The sequence below is a fragment of the Ischnura elegans genome, chromosome 1 (assembly GCF_921293095.1).
Source record: "Ischnura elegans chromosome 1, ioIscEleg1.1, whole genome shotgun sequence".
Lineage (NCBI taxonomy): Eukaryota > Metazoa > Arthropoda > Insecta > Odonata > Coenagrionidae > Ischnura > Ischnura elegans.
In genome coordinates, this window is record NC_060246.1 from 63,291,651 (window position 1) to 63,302,206 (window position 10,556).

The following is a 10,556-nucleotide window of genomic DNA, read 5'->3' on the forward strand; positions in this document are numbered from 1 at the left end:
CCTGGTGGGATAGCCAGCGAAACTATTGACTACAAGTGAACTGACGCGGAAGAAAACCCAAGAAAAATGGAGAGATCAAACTATCACCGAAGAAACCTTCATTCCAGCATAAAAATATTAACCCTTTTTTACGCTTTCCGGAAAGTTAGACCATTTCCAATCGCTATCCCATTTTACACATTCATGAAGCCGGTCGCGCACAGAAAATTCAGAAGTATTTTATGCAATATGAGGAATCGTTCTTAAACGAAGTCGAAATATTGAGACTATAGCTTTATAGCCGACCAATCATCTTACCAAGCCATGCGGGTGCGGGAAAGACAAAAAATTTTCAAAACAGGAAATCGTGGGGAACAAACAACACGAAATAACACGTGTTTATTTGCGTAAGCGCCGGTGAAATGGAAAGGGAGAGGGGATGGGACTTGGGATGGGGAAAATTTTCGAAAGAAATGTGAACCCATGGCGGGAGGTAGGAAGAGGGGAGAGTTTGTTGGGGGCGGGGTTGTTTATTCCGGGGATTAGGGACGAAAGCGGACACAGGCGTTGCTGGAGTGCTCGATTGTTGACGGGTGTTTTGGATTCGCGGGGGGAAAAAATCACACGATGAGCGAGGAAGGGATGTTTTTGGGGAGGTAGAGTGAAATGAGGCCAGGGCGAATTGAAAAGGAATCCAGACTCTTGTCACAACCAACGGAAAACTGATTGAGAACTGAACATCCAACTGTGGCCTTACAAGCAGCGATTTATAACAATTGGAATGCCTTAAATGAAGAAGAGAAATGAAACATAGAAAAGTTTGAATATTTAATCTTTCATCGAGAAAAACAATCCACGAGGAATATTTGGGACATTTTACTCCACGACAACTCTAATTTACAGATGTATCAACATAATATTAACACCTAAGTGGTTATATCTAATCTCATGTTCTTTTTTTCCTTGGAATCCATCAGGAATTAATGAAGCAAATCCAAGTAATACATCTGAATTAATGAGATCAAGAGGAACTGCTACCGTCAATACGGCCCTCTCCTCCGTCTTCTCCTACTGATTTTGGCAGCAGCCCACATAGCACAAAATATCTACTAGATATCTACCGCATGTTTTCAATGTCTTGGATATTTTAAATGTCTAAAATACGTCTATTTTGAGCGACGACTCTTATTGTATATGTCAAGTAATCTCCAATTACACCTTACTGAGCATTCCTCTGTAACGAATAACCCATACGTAATCCCAGGGAATGATCTTGTTTCAATGAAGGTAATGTCATAGTAGATATGTATACTTATTCTGTGACAATGACGTTTGAGTAATTTCGAATATGGTGCACATTTAACTTATCTTCAAGATGGCCGGCAGGCGAAATTTCCAATGCAAGATTATAATGGTGTATCCTCATCGTGCCCCCTGTCTGTATATCCCTACTCAATGCCACAACTAGGCTCTAGACTAAGTGAGGCACCCAAGCAATGGTTTCTATGGTTGCACCATTGTTGAAGAGCGAGGCCGTAGCGCATGAAATCCATGGTAACGACTGTGGAGTACTTGAAACCGATCGTTGCGTCTGATATGCTAAAGATCATAGGACAATCGTATGCAAGATCTTTCTTACAAAAGAAGTTGTATCTCTCCGCTGCTGTGTCGGCACAAACATTTTCACTCGCACACACTCAGGAATGCTCTTACAGCCAATTATTGGTAATACGTAATTCCTGGAAAAGTAAGCTTGGCATTTTATTATTTGTGTATACATAGAATTGTGATTTATGCAAACATCAAGTTATCATACCTAACCGAGGCAATTATGCGCCACTGCGCCTTAATTAAGATTTAGAAAGTCATCCTATCACTTTTTTTTAAGAATTTCATAAATATTAATTCGCTCATTTGCACAAATTTATTTACTTATATCATAAAAGCCTTAGTTATTCGAATGTATTTTGGTTTTCTTAGGGATCCCACACATGTAAAAAGAATAAAATGCTGTGCTCGGTGTTCACATTAAACCTTTATCTATTACCAAGCTAGCTGAGGCTGCAAGAACAACCTGTATTCCTCATTTTAGATGGATAAAAATTTTCGAGCCGATATTACAGCGGAGGAATTGAACTTGTTTTGTGATAAATATTTTCCAGTGTTTTTTGGAATGAAAATGGGAAATAGGGCAACCCGTAGGTATAACAGGCTTTTAGTACCCGTGTTGGGTGGATAAGTAGGTGGATGTGTTGTGCAGAAGGTGCATTGTCAATGGAAATTTTACTCCTGTCGCAACGATCAACGTTTAATCAAAGGTATTCCAACATTTGCAGTAGGTTTAGATTGATCAATCTACCACTACCCGTGGTCTGTTACCCTTTCCACGTGTAGTTTCCCTCTTTCCAATCGTCAATCGCCTTTCATTCTGCCCATGATTCTTATACTCTGTTCATTTCATCTCTGCGGGTGAGCTGGTGTGGCCAAAGCAAGTGGAGATGAGGGGAGGGAAAGTTTCTCGACGTGAGACTTTCCCTTTGCCAATCAGCAAACAGTAGGCGTGGCCTCGGTGAGTCGCTCTCAGACCTCCGCTGAGTGAACATCGTGAATCTGCTCGCGAACCAGTGTTGCCAAACCTCACGCGTTCTCCCTGTATGTGACTAAGTATGCCTTCCACCAACGGTGCCTCATTCCGCTGACAATGTCATGGGCTTCTGTGAAAGTATTATCCCCAATGACTTCCAAATGAGAAGGTATATTGTCTCGGCGCCGGAGCCAAAATACCTGTGGCCACTGGCCACCCATGACTCACATGTTTTCAGTTACAAAGTAGGACGGCTATGTACGTTTGGCAACGTTATGTTCGCTCCTCCCCTCTCTCTCGGTACTACCCTCCCCTATCAGCGAAACCATCCGATAGTGTCCGGACTCTCACGAAAGCTCACCCGCAGACATAAAGTGAATGGACTATAGTCTTTTCATCCCTCTTCCCTGCTTACCTCACATGAGGAAATCAACGATGATTCATACCAGCATAAATATCAGCACCAATGAAGATATTGACAGGTTTGGTAATGCCCGCATCTCCTTTCCATTTCTACCGGCCTTTTTGTTTTTTAGCAATGGCATTCAACTAATTGAGGCACAAATAATTGTAAGCATCACAAACTTATAATGGAAATGTAAACTTTTCGTTTCTCTATGCAACCTTTGTTATCATAATTTCCGAAATAAATTTTGATTTGAAGTTTAAAAGTTCTAAATAATTAAATTTGATAGTAATCCATTCTTCAGTTCATTAGACTAAAAGAGAGAAAGACCCATTATTTGGAAATATGTAAGGAAATAAAACGCTTTTTTAAGTTCCAATAAAATCTGTTACCCTAAATGTAAACATGTGCACCACATTCGAAGTAAACTAAAACCCGCTCTTGTCACTTTATGGCAGTCCCAAATAGGAATACCTAGGAAAAAACTTTTGTATTTTAATTTTTTTATCTTATATTTATTCCCATACCACCGAATACTGCTCATATTGGCCATTTTACATAGGGGTTTTCAACAAATTTAACAATTACACGTGCACGAACAAACACCATCCTAGATAGGGGCAAACTACCCAGGCGAGACTCCAATCCGCGGCCTCTTGCTTGGCAGGCGAGGACTTTACCCTACCGCCACCAAGACAGGCGAATTCATTGAAAGACCATGGACATTATTTTATAATTGAACTAAAAAAACATTTATTTCATAATATTTATCATATTATTGACATTATCTTCTATTACATATATTTAATCATATTATTGCTTTAAAAACTCAATGGGTGCTTTCCATTCATGCGACTCACGCGTCGACTAGTGTCGACTCGCGGTAACTGTATATGACTCTCCAATTCTTGTGCGTTTACCGTTTGTTTACTTGTGTCACAACAGTCGGCGACACACACAGAATGGAACACGAAAACTGCGACGCAAGTTGACTTGCGTCTACGTGTGTCGATGAATGGAATGCACCCAATCACGTCAGGTACAACAATCGATTTCAAGTACCCGACAATTATTGCCATGGATTCAATGCGCTGTTGACTCGCAACAATGGTACAGCCACGGAGACAATTACTTGGGTTCCTCATATGGCTTTATTGTTTAGTAGTGGGCGTACTGTCATCACACTGTTACTTAGAGTGAAATATGGGCTATGTTAACTGCTCCTAACACCAAGAGGAGAATACGGAGGAGTGGGCGGTATTGGCGGAGACAGAGGAGGGAGAGGAAAAGATGTTGCTGGGTATCGCAATCGAAACTTCGGAGGGACGCTATCAGAGGACCGTAGGTGACGAGGGAGGAGACGACGAGGGGCTTCTGCCTGTCTCCCACGATGGGAGGGGTGAGTGTTTGGGGTCCTATCGTCACATTCAGCCCCTGATTGATTGAGTTTATGGGTCTTTTGAACTGTGGTTACCACAAATAGCGCACTGCAGGTAAAAGTTGTCAGAAGAGGGACGAAACTTGTACTTTCAAATATTTCAATAAAGTTTTTTGAGAGTATCTGAACAAGAGCGCGAAAAATGCTTCGTACTTCTTACAAGAATGGCAGTGTTTTAAGAAACATTCGTCTCGAAGATCAGGAGGGCGGAAAAATGCAAGGAAGTTATCATAATAATAAGAGAAGAAACCATTAGGAAAACTGAGCAAGAAAAACATATGTGAAAAATGAGTGTATTGCTCGAAACAAAAATCCTAGAGATGTGAGGTGGCCCAGGGAAAGGTACTAATCCTAAATTCCCTTAATGTGTGTCCATCACACCTCTGTGTCCAAATCAGGGGAGAGCTCTGCTCTCAAAATCCATAAAAACCTCGGGTTGAATCACTGAGAGTTTAAATGTAAGACAAAGGCTACCGGGGAGAGGGGCAATGGAAGATCTCACTCAATATACGTTTTTATTCGGAACTTGATGTACTGATGACGTTAATTTATTACGTAGGTGGGAAATTGAATTTAGGGTAGGGTGGGAATTTATAATTTCAAGGTAGAGTACTGAAAAAAAAATTCGGTACTCTACCTTTAAATTATATGGATATGATTGCTAGAGAAAACGAAGAGACTAAACGACCTTCGATATCCGCATTGAGCCATAATAATCGTGAGATGAGAGCAAGAGCAATAATTTTACCTCTAGTAAATACTGATGGAAACAATCGTTGAATGATAGGTGGAAGGGAATAGCGTTCCAAAAATGAATCGGATGAGGTGTATGGAGTGGGTGGTGAAGGTTGTGAAAGGAAATGTTTATCTCAATGATAGAAGACTTGCTGATTGGAGAATTAAATGCAGATATCTATCGAACCAAACTTCTAATACCTACCGTTGATGATGATGAAATGCATATATGAGGTACCCTACTGAGGTGAGGTACTCGTTGGAATACTCAAATAGGAAAAATAATAATAATAATAATCTGATTAATTTTTCTTGGACATTGTCCATTAAGAATAGATTGTGGTTATGCACACAAAAGAGCTCATAATACACACATTTCAAAATTTATGATTGGAAAATATATGCATTGGCGGCTACATTACATTAGAAAATGACATAAGAATATAAAGTAGAAAAGTATCAAAAGAAGTTATACGCTTTCAAGGGTTTTTTTATCGAAATAATCTCTGCTTGAAAACAGATATTGAGACATTCTTTCACATCCTTAGAACGGATTCTTATAAATTCTCTCCGCATATGTGGCATAGTAATCATAATCAGTGCCTCTATGTGCAAATCCGATACTTGAGCTTCACTCAAGCCCTGCAGATAATAAAAAAATTAATAAAAAGGACATGCAGGGACAAGTGCTGGCGAAAAATGGTGTGATAAAAGACAATCATGGAATCAAGAAAATGAAGGTCCATACGCACCATGCCACGCGTCGAGATGGAAAGAGTGCGAGAGGATATTAAAGCAGCTTAGCGCCTCAACCCTCCCAAATGCAGCGCTGAAAAACTTTACGGCGAGGGTGGGGAAAGGGAGTGAGGGGAGATTTTTTGCAAAGCCATAATAACATGAACGCAGGAACTGGCTGTCACAAAACCTCGATGCACATAATTAGTGAGAACTTAATCGTCTTATCTTATTCAATGGGATCCAGAAATATAAAATATTCAAAATTTTTGGAGCGGTAATAATAGAGAAGTGAAAAATAAATTCATTCTTGAGCGTTAGAAGAAAGGCATTTCGAGAATTCTGAGCTCACATGCTTCAGAGCTGAGGTAATTCCGTTCTTTCCCCAAAATGGACCCTATTCTCACATTCGCCACTCGGCATTATCACATCGCCCGCAGTTTTTGCAATACCTTAATGCATGGTAATGACAGCGAGGGGTTTCATTGTAGTCTTATGGTGGTATTACGCCATTTGAAGTAATTAAAAACTACTCTAACAGTATCGGGCATAGGCAATCTATTGGAACTTTGTTACAAAAATACAGAGAATGTCTAATTTTTTAGTGAATTGAATAGTTTTTCACGGTGATAAAGTTCCTTTTTAAAGAAGTAAGTCGTTCATTTAAGGGTATAATTTTTAAGCTAGCATTAAAACTTAATTATTGTTATTATACATATGAAAAATTAATCATTATTAAATGTTTTATCTGTTTCCAAATACTTGGGGTAAAATTCTGCGCAATACTGTTTTGGCAGAAACAGCTGAAAGTAGATTCGGAGTAACATCTCGACCGTTATAACCAAGCAAATGAAACTCCGATGAAGGGCACCCACATGCATACGATGATGCCAGAGTAAAATAAATAACCACATTACACTTGGACTGATATGATCAGAGCATATAATGAAATGAATATGAGACGTAAAGGGATCGAGATAATACTACCACGCGAAACTCATTAGGAATTTCGAACTAAGCCGAGAGATGCACGGCATTCGCGTGTTCCACGTTTTAATCGTCCCCATTCCAATCCTCAGCTCGATCCGGAAATAAATCCACCCCAGGGGAACGAAGAAATATTCAGTGACACCGAATCATAAGTACTCGGCATTAATCCCCTGCTGGATGCGCCCGTCGAGACGGGGCTCGGAGAAGAGCGGGGCGGGGAAGGCGGGAGGGACGCGGGGGTGCAGCAGAGAGCAACACGTAGCCATTCCTCGCCATCAACTCGTCCCCCGCACATAACACGGCAGTTATGAAATCCTCATCCTCTGTGTTTCACACCCTCGTGAGGCATACATGGTCCCACGTAGCCGTCACTTCCCCACAATCAATCCCTCGAGGGTGGTACCCCTGAGGGGAAGGGAAGTGTGACAGGCTGCAAAAAAAACTTCCCTTTCCCTCACTTCAAAACTCTTTCCTCTTCACTCACTCCCGGCAATCCCAAATCTCTCCCATCCGCTCCAAAGTTAAACTATTATTATCAAAATATCTGTACCTCGGAGGTAAAGGACATTATGTCCGTTTTCCTACTTTTTCAATGAGAGCAGTTTTAAGATTTTGTAAAATGTAACTAGTAATTACTAGGAGGTTATGCTACTACACCAATTAAATTGTGATATTTAAAATGTTGTAAACTTGTTAATTAACCTTTTAGTAATTACTGGGTTTTTTTAAACTTAAAACTTCTCTCCTGAAAAATTAGGAAAACGGAAGTAGTGTCCTTTACCTCCGAGGAATAGACATATTCCTTGCCTTTTCCCATCCGCTGGTCAACTAAAATTCGTGCAAGCAAACATTTCATTTTACAGGAGATATTGTGTTCAAGTCAGGGTTTTTTTCAGTGGGAACAAAGCAGAATAGCGATTCAGGACCTTTTCGAAGGAAATTGCTGTAGCAGGAGGAAGTTTTTTGACAGAGTAATGTTTTTAAACACGTAAATCTTGGGAGGATCGAAGTTCTACATCCTAGTGTTCCACTAAAACTGCACGGGATTAAGTTATGCCCAACCGTCCATCTGGATGGGAGCGACTATCCATCTCAATGAAGCGAAATGGGAAAGAAAATGAGTCTGGTTTCTCCAAATTTTTATTTGCCAGTATCCAGAGGATGCTACTCACCAAACGCTGTGTCGTGATCGTACAGATATGTAGTTACCACCTTCACAACCAACTCGAGACCATATTCTTCATTCCGTTCCATCAAATCGTATCCTTTATATCTTGCTTATACCAAATATATATGGGTCATTCCACCTTAATCTAGGATCCCTTAGGGTCTCAGATTTCGATGAAAATTTCTGTACGTGTTTATATCAATCTCGAAGGAAATACCCCGGGACCGTTTTACGAAGAAAAATTTTGAATATTTTACGTGCACTTTAATTTGTTCGCACTTTTCCAAAAAAAACGTGCCTTGAATCGTGTTATTTCTTCTGCATAAATTTCAATATGTGCACCCTTAGTCGCGCGACGAGATAGCAACCCGACGTCGACATTAGCCTATTCCTAACGAAAGGCGCCAAGGGGACCACGGTGTAACGGCCCATCCGACGGACGGAGTGGGGCACTTGAAGTGTCATCAATATACCTCAAGGCACTCAAGCAGTTTCAGGGCAGCCTATGAAAATCTCTGCCACCGCCAGGATTTGAACCCGGAACCAATGAGTGAGAAGTGGGAACTTCAGGAATAGGTTAATGACGATTCCGCATTCTTCTCTCGTCGAGCTACTAAGGGCGTACACATTGAACTTTATTAATTACGCAAAAAAAACTGCTTGAGACGATACATTTGAAAAATAAAAAATGTAAACTGCAAGTAATTCTGTTTTTATCTAAAACATGTTCAAAACCGCACCATTCTTTTATGATAACCCTGTATTTCACCTCTAAATTGTCATGGAGCCATGGTTAACGGCTTATTTTTAATTTAAGGCTTTCGGTAAGACACGGAATCTGAATAAAATTAGTTAAATGATATCTTCCTGTATTTTTAAATGTTTAAAAAATTGTTAATTGACTTTTCTCAAATATTTCATACCAGAATTGGCTCAAGCATTTTATAACCTAGACATATCTCCCTTACTATTTCAAGAAATAAAAATTTATGGCATCTTGTACTAAATGGATTTTTGGAAAATATTTAAGCATTAACAATTTTCTCCCGCGCGGCGCCGTTAAGGTTCCTCTATTCGAAAGACATACCGCCGCGTTGATTTACAGTGCAAATCCGAGAATGTCAAAACTGCTCCAGACTATAATATTATGACCTACAGCTTCAAATTTTAAAATATTAAAGCCGCCAATGTTATTTGTATTATTTACAATATGCTCTTGATGAACCTTATGCGAGAGCTGTACTGAAGATTTGGATCCGACAAGCAGCTAGTATAACTCAATTTTCAAGTTTGCTCATGCAAAAATGGTTTTGTAAAATATTACCATTTATTGTTTTCCAATAATGAGGTATTATTTAAATAAATTGTTCCAGCAGTGTCATAACAAATGCCTGAATAAAAATCACTCGTTTTTTTCCACGTCGTTTTGGTCAGAAATTGGTGTTTATTCGACATTTTGATTACTTATCTTACTGATATAAATAGACGGTGTCTTCATTGAAACCATTTTATCATCAAATGGGGACTAAATTCTAAGACTCCTCTATGGATGACACGAATATTTTAGTTACGATAAATTATTTTAATATTTAACAAACTGAGAAATAATCGCCTTGACAGCGATGCTGTGTACACACCTCCCGTCGGCCTTCTTCCTTCAATCACAACACGCCCCGCCTCTTTCCACCTCCCCTCAATCCTCCCCTCCTTTCTCGTCAACTTCCCTTTTTTCCCCTCCCCTTCCGCCCCATTCTCATCGCCACCTCCCACAGCCTCTGGCAAGTACTAATGGAGTGTAGTCCGCTGAGGAAATGAGCGCACGTCGCTACAAGGCAATGCAACGGAATTAATAACTCAAGCGGGAGAATGAGCCCCGCGTCTCTGTCTCGCTCCCTGGGAAATAAAACACGCCTTCGTGATATTATATAAGGTAAGTTTGTGTGTGCCACTCCCAAGCCTCCAAACAACGGAGATCGCTGTGGCAACAATGACAAATATAATACTCACGTCGGAGACAGCCTTCGTCCAATTCGCCCCGCTGCTGTTTCCTCCCTCATTCCCTTCGGATTGCTTCGAGGAAACACTTTTTTTTTGCTTCGAACGCCCGAGTATCACGAAGACAAGTCGGTGATGAGTTAAGGTAACCGAAGTTAAGTCTGTCAGTTAACGCGACTTCCTTTTTGATTTCCCAGTGCTACTGCGTGTGTTGGTGCACATGAATCAGTAACGAAAAACCAAGAAGAATTCACAGCAGACGCTGCGGAGCCTACGCTCCTATTTTATATACTTACACGACTATTGTCTTACACTTGGCAGTTGGCACTTATTCGTTAATATACTCAGCCAATCAGGGAAAGCCTTTCATACCCGAGGGGTGAGGTATCGTGCGGTAAAAGTATAGCAGCTTTTGTTCATATAAGGTGATACTGTCAATGTTAGCTAGTTTCCCTTACTTAATTTAGAAAAAATAATGTTTATTCAAAAGATATCATCAATATCTTTGTTACAATATTGACAAGCT